This window comes from Lissotriton vulgaris, chromosome 11, assembly GCF_964263255.1.
Source record: "Lissotriton vulgaris chromosome 11, aLisVul1.2, whole genome shotgun sequence".
In the NCBI taxonomy this organism is placed as follows: Eukaryota; Metazoa; Chordata; class Amphibia; order Caudata; family Salamandridae; genus Lissotriton; species Lissotriton vulgaris.
The window spans coordinates 229,446,014-229,462,227 of NC_141699.1; positions in this window are offsets into that span (position 1 = coordinate 229,446,014).

Sequence of the window (16,214 nt, forward strand, 5' to 3'; positions counted from 1 at the left end):
ATAAAAACATCATGGAGGGCCTGGATGTCATGGGATTGTGCTGATTTTTCTGTGTTTTTCGATTTTTTGGGGTGTTCATGGGGACAGGCCATGTGGGTGGGGGCCATTTTGAGTGCTGCTACAGGCCTTGGCCATGTGCTGGGAGGGAGGGGGCCATTTTGAATGCAGGCAGTGTTCTTAGGTCTGCAACCATTTTGCCTAGCTTTCAACCTTTATGCCCAGGGGTAGTGAGTGGTGCATAGGCCTAGTCTTTCTGTGGGGTGTCTTGAATTTAAACATCATGGAGGGCTTGGGATTGTGCTGATTTTTCTGTGATTTTCGTTTTTTTGGGCTGTTGTTGTGGCCTTTTCACCAGGGGTAGTGAGTGGTGCTTGTGCCTAGTCTTTCTGTGGGGTGTCTTGAATTTATACATCATGGAGGGCCTGGATGGCATGGTATTGTGCTGATTTTTCTGTGTTTTCGATTTTTTGGGGTGTTCATGGGGACAGGCCATGTGGGTGGGGGTCATTTTGAGTGCTGCTACAGGCCCTGGCCATGTGCTGGGAGGGAGGGGGGCATTTTGAATGCAGGCAGTGTTCTTAGGTCTGCAACCATTTTGCCTAGCTTTCAACCTTTATGCCCAGGGGTAGTGAGTGGTGCATAGGCCTAGTCTTTCTGTGGGGTGTCTTGAATTTAAACATCATGGAGGGCTTGGGATTGTGCTGATTTTTCTGTGATTTTCGTTTTTTTGGGCTGTTGTTGTGGCCTTTTCACCAGGGGTAGTGAGTGGTGCATGTGCCTAGTCTTTCTGTGGGGTGTCTTGAATTTAAACATCATGGAGGGCCTGGATGGCATGGGATTGTGCTGATTTTTCTGTGTTTTTCGATTTTTTGGGGTGTTCATGGGGACAGGCCATGTGGGTGGGGGCCATTTTGAGTGCTGCTACAGGCCCTGGCCAAGTGCTGGGAGGGAGGGGGCCATTTTGAATGCAGGCAGTGTTCTTAGGTCTGCAACCATTTTGCCTAGCTTTCAACCTTTATGCCCAGGGGTAGTGAGTGGTGCATAGGCCTAGTCTTTCTGTGGGGTGTCTTGAATTTAAACATCATGGAGGGCTTTGGATTGTGCTGATTTTTCTGTGATTTTCGTTTTTTGGGGCTGTTGTTGTGGCCTTTTCACCAGGGGTAGTGAGTCTTGCATGTGCCTAGTCTTTCTGTGGGGTGTCTTGAATTTAAACATCATGGAGGGCCTGGATGGCATGGGATTGTGCTGATTTTTCTGTGTTTTTCGATTTTTTGGGGTGTTCATGGGGACAGGCCATGTGGGTGGGGGCCATTTTGAGTGCTGCTACAGGCCCTGGCCATGTGCTGTGAGGGAGGGGGCCATTTTGAATGCAGGCAGTGTTCTTAGGTCTGCAACCATTTTGCCTAGCTTTCAAACTTTATGCCCAGGGGTAGTGAGTGGTGCATAGGCCTAGTCTTTCTGTGGGGTGTCTTGAATTTAAACATCATGGAGGGCTTGGGATTTTGCTGATTTTTCTGTGATTATCGTTTTTTTGGGCTGTTGTTGTGGCCTTTTTACCAGGGGTAGTGAGTGGTGCATGTGCCTAGTCTTTCTGTGGGGTGTCTTGAATTTAAACATCATGGAGGGCCTGGATGGCATGGGATTGTGCTGATTTTTCTGTGTTTTTCGATTTTTTTGTGGTGTATAACTGAAGTTCTTCTGTCTTCCATTGCTTTAAGGTGCACAAGACTCAAGAGAACCACCAGTGCCAGGAAGAAGTCCTGCAGCCATGTGTTTGTGCAGCATAACATCACGCGACGTCACGTCAGGCCACAGACAACTCTGCAACTCGTGCAACTGCGGCCTGCTGTTCTGACCTGCTCTGAAGAAGATGGCCCCAAAAAAAGTTCCCCGTAGCTCCTCTAGCAAGAAAGTTGCCAGTAAGGAGCAGAAGAAGCAAGTTACCAAGGAGACTGGTGTGCCGCCCGCCACATTTTTTGGGAGTAAAAAAAAAAGTACGCCTGTCGCAGCAGCGGGATCTGCTGGGGACCAAGCTGGGAGCAGCACCCCCGCTCCATTGGGCTCAGTGCCACCACCACCACACCAACTTAAGTCCAAGCCCTTGAGTGCTGCAGAGGCCCTTAGTCTAGTTGTTCAATCACCATCGACCAGTGATGTTGGCTCATCGCAAGAAAGTAGCAGCAATGTCCCTGAATCAACACAGGTTGTTGTAACTCATCTGACGAGTGTTGAACAACCACAGCCGCAACAACAACCACATGCGCAAGTACAAGCCCAAGTACATGTGGAAGGAGAGGCAGCGCAAGGAGATGCGTAAGCAGAGATGCATGGAGGGTCACAAGTGCCCACAATAGTTGTTCCTCCCGAAGTAGGGGCACATCAGGAAATCGACAATCAAGCCGAGGTATCAATTGAGGAACCCACTCCTCCTGATGATCATTCTTTGTCTTCCACATCCCTAGCAAGGAAAATATCAAGGTTGGTGTCTACATCTTCTTCAAGCCCACCTCCTTCTGATGATACAGATCCCAATTGGGAACCAGCACCACTGCCGTCTGAGAGTGAGGCACACCATGATCTGACAAAGGTACTTAAGCGTAAAAGGAAGGTCGTCCAAAGTCTCATAGTTATGGAGCGTGATGAGGCTCAACAAGAAGTGGCGGATACTGCTGCTGATGAAGGCTCTCACGACGACGACCCAGTCATCATAAAGGTCACTGCAGCCCCAGCGGGCATGCAGCAAACAGACATTTTGACCCTAGCCCGAGAAGCTGCTGAGCGTGATGATGATGTCGACGAGGAGGCAATGGAAACACAACAATCATTGGAGTTAACTAGTACACCAACACGTACTGCTTCCATATTTCTTCCTCGCCAGAAGGGACCTCCATCCACCTCGACCTCAATTAGTGGTGGTGAAAGTGCACAACATACTAAAGTTCGGCAATCCACATCCTCCACTTCATCTGGCATTAGCAGCATGACCACCACCACCAGTATCGCCGCCTCCTCCGGCCCCCACAGACCATTCAAGTCCCCAGCTTGGGACTTCTTTAGTGTTTGCCCAAAAAGGGAAAACTTCGCCATTTGTAGCATTTGTAAGCTTGCAGTTAGTCGTGGTAAGTTTGGTACCAACTATGGTACCGGAGGCCAGAGAGGTCATCTTAAGAGACAGCACGCTGTCCAATGGTTTGCGCACCTAGAGGCGATCAAGGAAGCCCGAATTGCATGTCAAGAAAACGTTGATGTTTCATCTGATGATGACGAGGAGGAAGAAGACGTGTCAAACACTTCACTTACACCCAGTACCCTTGTCAGCAGCACACCCCATGTGAGCCACACTAAGAGTGTGGGAGAGAGTGAGACACCAATGCGAAAAAGTTCAGCGTAACTGGGTCGAAGAAATCATCATCATCCCGTAAATGCTTGGTCCAGGGCAACATTAGAAACATGTTGTTTACAGAAGCGCCATATGAACGCAACCACCCACTGACGCGTCTGTATAACACTAAGCTGGCTAAAATGCTAGCTCTGGACCTTCTCCCTTTTTCTTTTGTAGAAGGGGTTGGTTTTCTAGAATTAGTGGCAGCGCTCTGCCCTAAATGGAAGGTTCCTATCTGGTTCTATTTTGCCAGAGTTGCGGTTCCAGCACTACATGAAGATGTGCTGGAGGTGATTGGGGCAGCTTTGCAGAAGAGTGCTGTTCACACTATACATCTGACAACAGACATGTGGACCAGTGGCACAGGCGCTGATTACATGTACATCACTGCACACTGGGTCTCTTTTTCAGGGGTTAAAACAAAGCTAAACGCAGGTGTTGACCCAGACCAAGTTTTTAAAGCTACTCGGAAACATGCAACACTAGCCATGTTTGGCTTGGAGAAACGTCACACAGCACAAAACATTTTGGATGAGTTTAACACAAAGGTCTTTCACTGGCTGTCCCCCAAAAAACGCCAGATTGGTTATGTTTCCACGGATAATGGCGCCAATGTAGTTAAGGACATGGAGCTGGGTGACTATTTCAGAGTGCCGTGTTTGGCGCACTGTATAAACCTGGTTGTTAAAAAATTCTTGAGTGATAAAGACAGTCCAGCCTGCGAGGTAGTGGACACCTGCCGAAAAATGTGCAACCATTTCAGCCATTCTTTTAAGGCCCAGTAGCATGTGAGGAGCCTGCTACATGAACGTCGAATGCCAGTGAAAGCACTCATCCAGGAGGTGGCAACACGTTGGAACTCAACTTTCTACATGTCTGAGCGTCTGTATGAGCAGTATACGATACTCGATCACTATTTCTTAAACCAGGGTACACCTTAGAAGGACCTGAGGATGGATGCGGCACAATGGGAAATAGTTAAAAGCCTGACAGACATGCTTCATCCTTTTGAGGTCTTCACGCGTGCAGTCAGCAAGGAGGACTATAATTTGGGAAAAGCTATCCCATTGTTGTACATGCTGGAGCACCAACTGAAGGCGGTGTCTTCTGTGTTTCAAAAAGATGAAAAAAACCAAGACCCTTTTGTTTTGGCGGAGAAATTATTAGAGCGCCTACAAGGTGATGAACGTCTTAAAATGATCCACTCAGAACAGCATTACATTTGTGCTACTATTCTGGATCCACGCTACAAAAAGGAGCTGGCAGGCCGAGCATTCTTTCCTTTTGCTGATGAAGATGTTACAAAGTACAAACGTTGGCTAGCCTTGTCAGCCAAGAGGTTTGAAAGAGAACAGCAGCTCATTGAAGGAAAAGGCAGTATATCAGCATCAGCATCAGCAGGCCATCCTCAGTCAAAACAAACCCATTTCTGCACCTGTGGCTGTGGCACAAGTGACCTCTCAGCCGTTAAAGACACCGGCAACCGGATCATCTGCACCAGACACAACAGTAACATTGGATGCTGAAGAGGATTGGCTAACTCTGCTTGGGTTTGGTTCTCAAAAGGTCACAGCAACAGCTAAGCAAAGTGGAGGAACCTTGGAGGACCTTGAGTCGATGGTGAAGGACTATCTGAATGACTCAACAGAGGTCTATGTTAATGCTGACCCATTGGCGTATTGGCATGGAAAAAAGAATTGTGGCCACAGCTCTCCAACCTGGCTTTAAACTACTTATCTTGCCCACTCGCAAGTGTATCTTCTGAACGTGTTTTCAGTGCTGCTGGTGGCATTGTAACTCCCAAACGGAGCCGCCTCTCGCCCAAAAATGTGGAGAGGTTAACAATGATCAAGATGAATCAGCACCTCATACCATCAGATTACAAAGTACGAGAAAGCACGCCGGACGAAGACGAGGTGGACAGCAACGTAGATGAGGGAATTTCTTCTCTGTTAGGTGACACTGAGCTCACCCTGCCTGAATTCGCAGAGTATGATGACGAAGCCTTATTCTTATTCCCTGATACCGAGCCCTGAAAATGAGACAATGAATCAATAACTTTCTTTTTCGTCCTTATTCACTTTTATTCCTGTGTGTCTGTCTTTCTTTGTTGTGCACAGTTAATATAATTCAAACTTTAATCACCTAATCACAAAAACAAGCCCATCAGCAGAACTGTCTTCACTTGTTTGCTTATTGATTTGAAGGTGCCGCAGTCTGCATTCCTCAGGTTCACAAGTTCAGAAGAACATGCTTCTCTATCCTCCTCCTCCAGACTCCTATTTCCCTCAAAGCAGAGGGCTGGATTACGCCCAATGAAGAAAGACTCAGCACTTGTGGGGGTGTTCTACTTCTTTGCGGGTGAGTTGACGGCTCTGGGGCCTTTGCTGGGAGGCTCTAATACCGGATAAAAGTGGTTTGGACCAAATCGGAGGCGGAATTTTTTTGGAGTTTTTGCTGACTTGCTTGCATTTCAGGTGCTCTTTGGGGGCGTTCCGGGTCATTGTGGGTGAGTTTTGGGGTCTGGGAGCACTGCTGGGACAGTCTAATCTTGATTGCATTTGCTTTTCAGGAAATCTGTGGTGGAAAACGGGAGTTATGACCTAGCTGCACAGCGCATTTGGACCGAAGGCCGAGAAATATTGTAAGTATGAGATTTTCCTTTTTGGCTGTTTGGGGGTGTTGTGCTTTTTGGCGGGTCTTGGGGCATTCCTGGGAAGGTCTAATACCAGATAGAAGTGGTTTGGACAAAATCCATGCAGAATTTATTTAGCTATTTCTGACATTTTGCTCAATGTATCGTTTTCGGGGGCCTGTTTAGGGGGCTTCCTGGTGTTTGTGGGTGGGTTTCGGGGTCTGGGAGCACTGCTGGCTATGGATACTTTAGTTTGCAAGAGGTTTGAAGCAAATCCATGGTGGCAGAGGGGAGTTAGGGCCTAGCTGCAGAGCGCGCACGGAGTGATTTTGAAAATTGGCAAGAAAATGACGAAGTCCACATTTTTGTACTTTTTCTTTTTGGCTGTTTGGGGGTCTTCTACTAGTTTTCTCCTGGGTTGACGGCTCTGGGGCCATTGCTGGGAAGCTCTAATACCGGATAAAAGTGGTTTGGACCAAATCGGAGGCGGAATTTTTTTTGCGTATTTGCTGACTTGCTTGCCTTTCAGGTGCTCTTTGGGGGGGTTCCGGGTGTTTGTGAGTGAGTTTTGGGGTCTGGGAGCACTGCTGGGACAGTCTAATCTTGATTGCATTTGCTTTTCAGGAAATCTGTTGTGGAAAACGGGAGTTATGACCTAGCTGCACAGCGCGTTTGGACCGAAGGCCGAGAAATATTGTAAGTATGAGATTTTCCTTTTTGGCTGTTTGGGGGTGTTGTGCTTTTTGGCGGGTGGGTTGGCGGGTCTTGGGGCATTCCTGGGAATGTCTAATACCGGATAGAAGTGGTTTGGACAAAATCCATAAGGAAAAGCCTTTTGGCACTTTTTGTAACTTAGGGTTCGTTAGGGTTAGCCCTAGCAGCAGGATTGCATGTGTTTCGGGGTGTTCTAGATTTTTGCAACTGAGTTCTGGGGTCTTAGAGCACTCGTGAGAATGTGTAATTTTGGTTGCAAGTCATTTGAAGAAAATCCATGGTGGGAAAGGGGGGATTTGGCATAGTTAAAGAAAGCCTTTGCCACTATTCTTAAATTAGGGCTCTTTAGGGTTAGCAGTATTTCTATTGCATGTGTTTGGGTTGGGGGGTTTTCGAGTCTTGGAGCGATGTGGATACTTTTGCTTGCTTGCAAGTGGTTTGAATACAATCCACGGTTGGTAAGGGGGTATTTGGGCCTACTTTTACTTTCAAAGTACGTTTTGTCACCAGTTTTCTGCTAGGCCTCGTTTTTTGAGATCTGATTAGGGGTCTTCTACATTTTTGCGACTGGCTTTAGTAAGGGTCTGGGTGGGAGCACTGCTGGGAAGGTCTAATTTTGTTCTAAAACACAGTTTACAGTACACCTAGCTTGAGGGGAAAGATCCGCTAAATTAATTTGCCCATACTTATTTATCCTTCAAAAGGTGACTCAGACAGAGTACGCACTTTCAAAAATATTGTACTGTCTATTAGGAAAATCAAAGTGTGACTTTTTGCACTACACAGCGTACATACCTTATATTTATTTATCAGTGGTGTTGTAATATATCACTTCCCGTTTTCGTTCAATAATTACAGGCCGGGTTTCAGTCTGTGCAATGGGGAAAAAAGGATGGAGTCAGGCTTCACATTAGCGAGCCGCAATACAGCATCCGCCAGGCAGGCAGTGGACAGGGTGTCTTCTGGTCACCAACATTGATGGACGAAGCGTCAGCTGGAATGGAGGAGTGCCGCTAATAAGAGGAATTGTTTGCTGCATGCAACTTACTTACCAAATTCAACAGGACAACTACAACAACATACAGATACAGTATCCATTGTTTTCTTCTATGAGTGTGACTGCATTTCTTGGATCTCTCTCTGCTTCTAAATTGATCCCTACAGCCATTCTATAGGTTTTACTTCGGCTATTTTTTAAACCTAATTTAATGTAAGAAGTGTTTCTCTGAGTGCAGAGATAGGCAAGTGAAAACGCTGCAGCCCTGTACTGTCGCATTCTAGTACTACTTACTTTTCAGTAACAATGCATGCAGTAGTGCATGCACTTCCTTTATGTCCTTAAAATATTTATGGTTAGCTTTGTACCCAAAGATTTCTTTATCTTCAATTATTGTTTGTCCATGCTGTGCTTTTTTTTTCTTCTCCCAACAAAACCTACCCAAAAAGAAACCCCCATTCCCATCCATTTTCCAAACCATAACCCTCTTCCCCCGGGCTGTGTGGTTTTGCTTGATGTGTGACGAAATGACATCAATAATTCCACACACTTGCTGGGGAGGATAAGGTCATAGCAACAGGCTGGTGAAGGAATCCGAGGATATATTCTAGACTTACTCAGCTTCAGTACTATTTCTTGTAGTAGTAGCCAATGTCAAAGAAATCCAACACAAGTACAAGTTATACTTTCAATACTTTACCATTTGTTAGGCTACATTGTGGCACTGTTCTAGTGTACTGTCACCTGCTATATTCTCTATCGTACCGTTGTAATGCTACAGTAAGGACAAACCAGGTTTCATTTTATTTTTTTCCATAGGCATGCAACTGCCACTGTGTCACACCACTAGTACCACCGCAATGAGGAGGACATTTCATCCACCCAGGATTAGCAACCTTAATCGCCATTTCCCGTGGAGCCAGCCCTGGGCCTAGCCCTACTTTCAAACACAAATTACAGGTAAGATAAGCATTTGGTTGGAGGTAGTATAATGGAGTATTAGGAGAGACGAGACATTGACGGTAGTACTACTAAAGTCCTAGGACTATTCAGGAAAACAAACTTACTGTTAAACCCCCACCCACCAGACTCAAAAGCAGTTAAAAACAGGTATGGTCAGATAAAGTTTCAAAAAGTATATTTTTGTAGCCCTAAAAAAATAATCTCCCGCAAGACCCTCCCTAACCCCAACGATTGTCCTTCAAAAGTCCCAAAAACCACCCAACTCCCAATTCCCACCCCCCAAAAGTCTCTAAAAAAGGGGCAAGGGACACTACAGCAGGGTGCTGTTGAATTTAGCGGCCAGGGCATCATGCTCCTTGCGGAGGGTGGCATGGTCGAAGTGGAGGCCCTCCACCAAGTTCTTATAGGTTAGGACCACCTGCTCCAGGTAGGACACTCTGAGGCATAAGCGGCGCTGGCGTGCCTTGCAAATCCTGTGGGGGGCAGCTGCTGTCTTTGCTGCTGGGCGGTGGCGGTTGGCTTTGGTACTACCACAACAAGAAAACTTGAAGGTCATGGAAATTGAGAAAAAGAAGTGGCCACAAAGAAACTTACACACCACTATCAAGACTAACGGTGTAGGACCATCAGTTATAAAGAAGTCCTATCAGCCCACCCATATGGCGGAGGTTGTATATGCTTGCTGTACAGTGATATTTTCACACTGTCATCACACCTTCTTTTACCTGACGTCCGGGAGATACTAATAAACATATTTTTCTACCCTGACCGTCATTTTAATCACCTTCACTTATCTTTATGAGCACTGCACCCTATCAGTACCACTTTCAGTGAGGTTCCATCTCTTTTCAGCATAAGGATCTACTGGTACCAAGCAAAGACTATTGAGCTTGGCCATATAAGAACCTGCTGACAAAGTCCTAGATGACGATGTTCCGCCATATGGGTGGGCTGATAGGACTTCTTTATAACTGATGGTCCTACATCGTTAGTCTTGATAGTGGTGTGTAAGTTTCTTTGTGGCCACTTCTTTTTCTCAATTTCCATGACCTTCAAGTTTTCTTGTTGTGGTAGTATAGTTCATGTGGGGTATGAGCTTGATAGGTCAGTAAATATAGTCCCCTAGACCCTTCTTTAACAGTTGTATTCTAAGGTTGACTCTGGTAGCCCGGCTCTGTACCGCTGGAGCACTGCGCTGGCTGGCAGCCCGTGGGGGCAGGGAGGAGGATGCAGCTGTCCCAGTGGAAGTTGTTGTTGTACCGGTAGACTGCGTGTCCTCCTCCTCCAGGGCCACCAGCCGTCGATATTCGGCGACAGGGGCATCCAGCCTCCGTTGCCGGGCCATTCGAGCCAGCTCCCTCCTTGATGGTCTGTTTGATTTGGAAGGAGCAACTATATGAAGAAAGAAAGACATAGTCTGTAACCAATGCTCCTTAAGATTAACACAAAATGATCGAGCAGAAAGTTGTGTCACAGTACAAGTAGCAAATTGAAAGCACAGTACATAACTATTGAGGACAGTATCTATGTAACCTCCGACTTCTTCATCCTTGCTCTAACATTAGTGGGAGTTTAAGGAACAAATTCTACGAGCACTATGGACTTCCATTACAGTCGACTATGACAGTACTCCAGTCTTATTCTTCTTCTTCTCTCTTGTTTAGGAAAATTGGTACGTTATCTTATGCAAGCCGGCATAATGCCAGCGCAGTGAACTTGCACCCGAGAAAAACAGACACACACCATGATGAGTGAGACAGACTTGCATTACTGTACCGGTCCAGTACATACAGGTGGTGAAGCTCTTACTTTTCTATTACGGGTGGCACTGAGAATACTCTGTTAAAAGGGCTACTGCTTAATTAATTTAGCTTTCACCCTACAGTGCAAATGAGTACCAGAAAAGGAAAATGAAGAAGCTGAATAATCTGATTATCTATCACTTCACATGGGATGTATTTGATGACATATGAGATGACTTTAGGTGCTTTGCTTATTATTGAGTGAACAGTGATACACCCACACATGAATGACCTACTACTACTAAACTAAAGTTATTAAGAGAGGTAGGGAGTGTCCACCGTAATAACTGGATATATGCTGCGCTTGCAGTTGCAATACAAACTACTGCTACTATTCATGGTAGTATTTGGCCAAAATTACAACTTCTTTTCCTTACCTTTCCTACACTGGAACGGACGTGCGGGTGCGGTGTTACATGCTCTTCAAAGTAACACTTAGTTCATCCAGTGACCGTCTACTCTCTCTAGATACACATATGCTATCTAAGAGTCAGATAGTACCATGATCCAGGCATCCATCCATTCAAAGTATATGCACACATACAGTTTCTGTTTCACCCACCCAGGCTGTTCTCCTTCCACCCATCCTTGCTTCATCATTCACCCAGCCATGCACCATACCATATTCTTTCCTTCCCAGCCGCCTCGGGGACCAAGCAAACACATATCATTCTTCTTTGCCAGTCATCATTACATTTCTCGTCCTTCCACACTTACTTACACCCTTCTTTCGCTTTCCGTTCATCCCATCCATCAAGTTCATCTCAGATATGATTGGGATTCTTCTCGCCAAAAATTTCACAGCTAAGTCGGAGTACATTTAGAGGAGGCTACTACCTGGTTGATTTATAATACACCGGTGCAGAAAGCACACTCTGCAGTCTTCAATCTCAATAAGTAAGGAATATATAGCTTACCTCTGCCCGCCACCACCGTGTTATCCCTCACAGGCATGTCCGGCACTTGCACCGCCTCCCCCCCAGAGTTGTTCCCCTCGTCCAATACCACCACCTCCGCGCTGGCCCCGCCTCCAGATGTTCAACCTACAAAGTACATTTAAGAATGTTAGAATACACCACTCACTACTATAATATTTGATCTAGGAGGAAGAAAGAAATGTGAAAAAAACAGAATACAATGTAATAATTTGTGACTGTCTACTCTAAAGTAAAAATGTCCCTTTTTCCAGGGAAGGCTGTTGTCTTGCTGCACTTTTTGGCACAACTGATGATAACACGCACCACTTTTTCTCCTAACAGACAGAAGCTTGACTTCTAAGAACACAAGCAGGATCAAGTTCAAACCAGGCAAGTTCAAACCAGGTGAGAGCTCGGCTCGACCACAAGAAATGTGTCCAATTAATCGTCAGCACTAAGCACTTTTCCATTTTCAGTTAAACGTTTACTTTTATGACAAACTTGATTTTAATAAATGTGTTTACTTTTAATAAAGCTTTTAAATTTAAATAGACTCTGTGGTTTTTGGTCCTCCAGACTAGAGTGGATGAGCTAAAGGTTTTGGAATTTTTGCAAGCATGAGTCCGTGCCTCTGACATCATTGGGGATCAATCATCGGTGACTTTGGGAGCTAAATGACTCTGCCACACTATCTAGTCAGTAAGGAGATTGGGGGTTCAACTATAAAGTCTGTTATCACCGAGGTATGTGGAAAGTCTAACAGCACCTATTATAATTGATAAGCTAAGCAATGCATTATTTAGTGTCCATAGTTCTGTTTGTGCAGATTTGTCCCTGCAACAGTAGTAGAATGGATTGTCCTACTATCCAAACCAAAAGTAAAGTAGTATCTTATTCTTTCTTGGTGGTCATTCACCTTTTTATTGTTGGCAATTGTCAAAGTATAAACATTTAGAAGACTTGAAAAGACATTATGGACAATCCCAGAGGACTGCACTCAGTGCATAGAGCTATTGCTGACCAGAATGGGAGTCCAATGGAATTGCCAAATGTGCAATCTTAGTTAGCTACACAGACAGACTAATAAGAATAATCAAGTAATACCACAGGGAGTCATAGTCGAGGCAGGATAAGAATTTAGATCCAGTCTACAAGAAGATCAAAGACGATTTAGAAAAAATCGAATGAGGAACGCTAGGAAAAAATAAGTACTCTATATTAAAATTAAAACTTACTGGGGCCAGCAAAGGAGCCCTCGCCTGCCTGATCCTGGCCTGCATCCTGAACAGCACCCTCCTCCTCCTCCTGTGTCCTCTTGCCCCTGGGGGGAGCTGATGTACAACATGAAAGAAAGAAAGACCAGAAAAAATGGATGCTATTTGTCAACCAAATCAAACATTTCAAAAGAACAATAACAAAATATTTTGGCGAAATAGCAAATAGACAACTATTTCACGGGATATATTGACCGATCTCGTGTGGTCTAGTACGTTATTAGTATTGCTTGATTTGCGGACCGTCGAATTGGAAACTTCTTATGTAACTCACTAAACAAAGTACTAAAAAGGTTTGCCTAGCATTGGCAGGCAGCAGTCCGCAGCACACGAAGTGACAGACAAAGTCCCATGTGATTGCAGATCAGCGACAACACTAAAGTTTCCTACTACATTAACCAGTCATTAAAATACTCAAACTATCAATCCACCACCACTATTTCTTCTTATCGCCATGTGTACAAAGGAAGGACTGGACTTGAGTCTGTAGGGGCTGATTTAGAAGCCCCTTGCGGCTCTTATGCTCCATTGTTGCGTGACTTTTGTGACGCAGCGGCAGAACAAAAGAGGCGCAATGGTGTGGCGTATATTAACAACGTGACGCATATGGGAGATGCATCACGTTGTAAAGCCCTGCGCCATCAGGGGGCGTTCCGGCACAAGGGAGAGCGTTCCTGCCCAGGAACGCATCCTAAAAGTGGCTGAGGGAAATTTACAAGATTTCAATCACTCACTTTAACGACAATGATGCGTGACTCAAACCCTGTGCCTGCTTGAAGCAGACGTACGGCTTGACGCAGCATTGGGGAGATAGGGCACCCCAGAGCATTGATGGAGCTGCGCCATCGTTGCGCCGCAACTCCAGCAATGCGCCGCCTTTACGGCACAGATGCGTAACGCTTTGGTGACGTTTTGGGCCCATGGTGGGCCGCATTGTAAATACGGCGCACCATGGGTGATGGTGGCGTGGCGCACAATTACTGGCGCATTCCTGCTACTTTGCAGGGATGCGCCGGTAATTAAAAATCTGAACCTTAGTGTCTAGCATTACGCAGTTCTTTAAACTACACTCATACATAATTTCACAGGCCACTGAAATGAACACAAAATCGAAAACAAATAAGCATAGTAGCAACACTACTGAGAAGGAGAGCAGTGCACCTGAAATGCACAGAAGATTTTGAAATATAATTAACCTACAATGTAATGAGCAGCATTATTGCTCTTGATAAAAAACAAAAATGTGCAATATAATAACACACAGAGCAGGAGAAAACAGAGTAGTAAAGAAATAGCTACTACTACTCACCAAGCCCGGGGATCTCAAGGCCAAGCAGGTCGAGCAGATCGCGTTCACGGTCCAGGACATTTGTCCAGCGGTGGGTGGCCTGGTTGTAGGTGCGTCGGACCAGAGAGTGGTGGTACATGGCCCGGCACACCTTCTCCCACCGCTTCTGGCGCTCCCAGATCCCGTACCCGCTACCGATCCTGCCGCCTGCCATGATGGTCCTGGGGAGGCGGCGCTGAACATAAAAAATTAGTGCGGCCACCTCCTCCGAGCTGATGATCTCCCGGGGTACGACCTGCTACCCCTCAAACGCCCGCACGGGAGCCGGGCACGGGGTGCGGGACCCTTCCCCTTCTCGGGATGCTTCCCGGCTCCCTTCACCATGGTCTGGGCAGAGAGGAAGCTAAATAATAAAGAAAATAGAATAGGGAAGAGAAGAAAAGTAAAGAGTTGAAAAAAGTAGTTTAAAATTAACCAAAAGTAGCAGAAAACACAAAAATATAGAGCAAGAAAAATAGAGAGATAGATAATAAGTAAAATAGATCAAAGAAAATTCAAACAAGCAAAGGATGGCAGAGATACAGAGAGGATACCAAAAGCATGCCCAGAACAATAGCAATGAATGAGAAACAAGATGGCCGCGCCCGTTCACGACCGCGCGGGTAACTTCGCGCAAGATTTTCCTCGCGAACACCTGCGAAATTGTACTAGCGAGCCGCACACTTTGCGAGATTACACTTCGTGCCCGGAAACGGAAATACGTCATGCAAAGTAGATGGCCACGCCCTTGAACGACCGCGAGGGTAACTTCGCGCCTTGCGCTACAAGCGGCTCGCTAAAACGCACAAAACCTTGGGAACTAACACGCCGCAAAAAAACAAATCGCATATTCGCACAAATTTGCGGCTTCCGAATTCGATCTTGCGCAAGTTTGCGCCCCGCGAATCCCACGAAATTGCAGAAAAACGAGTTTTGCTAAACTGAAAGCACTCAGCAGGTGCAAGAGTTCAAACTCATCATTAGTAACCATTCCCTGTAGTGCTTCCTGACTGGGGCCCCTCCAGAGTTCAGTTGCTAGTTGCAACAATTGTATGACCCTGCTCTGACCCTCACAGCAGGCTCATAGAATAGCTACAAGTAGGCCACAAAGGTCCTGGAAAAAAAAATTGCACTGCAACAGAAAGCAAATTACTGATAAGGAAGCAGGTGTCAGACCTGGAATTTTAAAACAGTGACACATTAAAAAACTAACCCCAAATTAATTCATGTCAGTTGAAGCAGGGCAGGTGTGCTTGCTTTCCCCCCCCCATAATCTACAGTGATGATGAACCAGAGGGTGGCATTGATGTAACGGAGGGTGGCATGGGTGAAACAGAGGGTGGCAGTGGTGAAACAGAGGGTGCTGGGAACCTGTGATGATGAACCAGACGTAGAAACAACATAGTCGCGACCGTTGCGAGCCGACAAGCAAGTTCGCAATTGCGAACTGGTACCAAACCCTCGCGAACTGGCAGAAACCCTTGCAAACACAAAAAAGAAAAAATCCGCAAATTCGCGAGAATTCGCGGATTTCGCGGATTGCCAGGTCGTAAATACACAAATTCGCGAACGCCAGATTCGCAAAATTCGCCCATGCTTAGAAGCAACTCAAGACCTGGCTGTTCGAGCTGTAGGGGACTCCCCTCCCCAAGCGCCTTTAGACCCTCAGGGTGAGTAGCGCGCTGTACAAATTTCTTGATTGATTGATTGATTAATTGTTTGCCAGGGGTAGCCCCTACAGTGCACTTCTTTGCCTGTTTGCCAGGGGTAGCCCCTACAGTGCCCTCCTTCACCTGCTTCACTGGGCTTGGAATTGGAGTTGATGTGGCAGGGGAATGTGGCCCTGAGCCCTTCCTACGTGTACCCTTGCCATACAACACCTCCTCAGTGGGCATAGACACTGCACGCCTAGCTCTGTGTGACATTTTTGGGACAGGAGAGTCCTTCGCTGGTGATGCCTCTGAGGCATGTGAGCCTGATGTCTGCTTCATTGCTTTTTTGGCCTTGCTCTTTCCTGATGGACTCTTGTCTTTGGATTCTAGGGTGGCTCTGTTCTTCTGTTGTGATGGTATCTGTGGGCGGGCCTGCTTGGGATTTTTCTGCTGGGTACTTCTTGTGCTGTATCATGACTGTGACGCATGGGAACCGTGGTCACTATCATCCGAAGTGACCACTGACTGGGAAGTAGACAAAGGCACTGGTA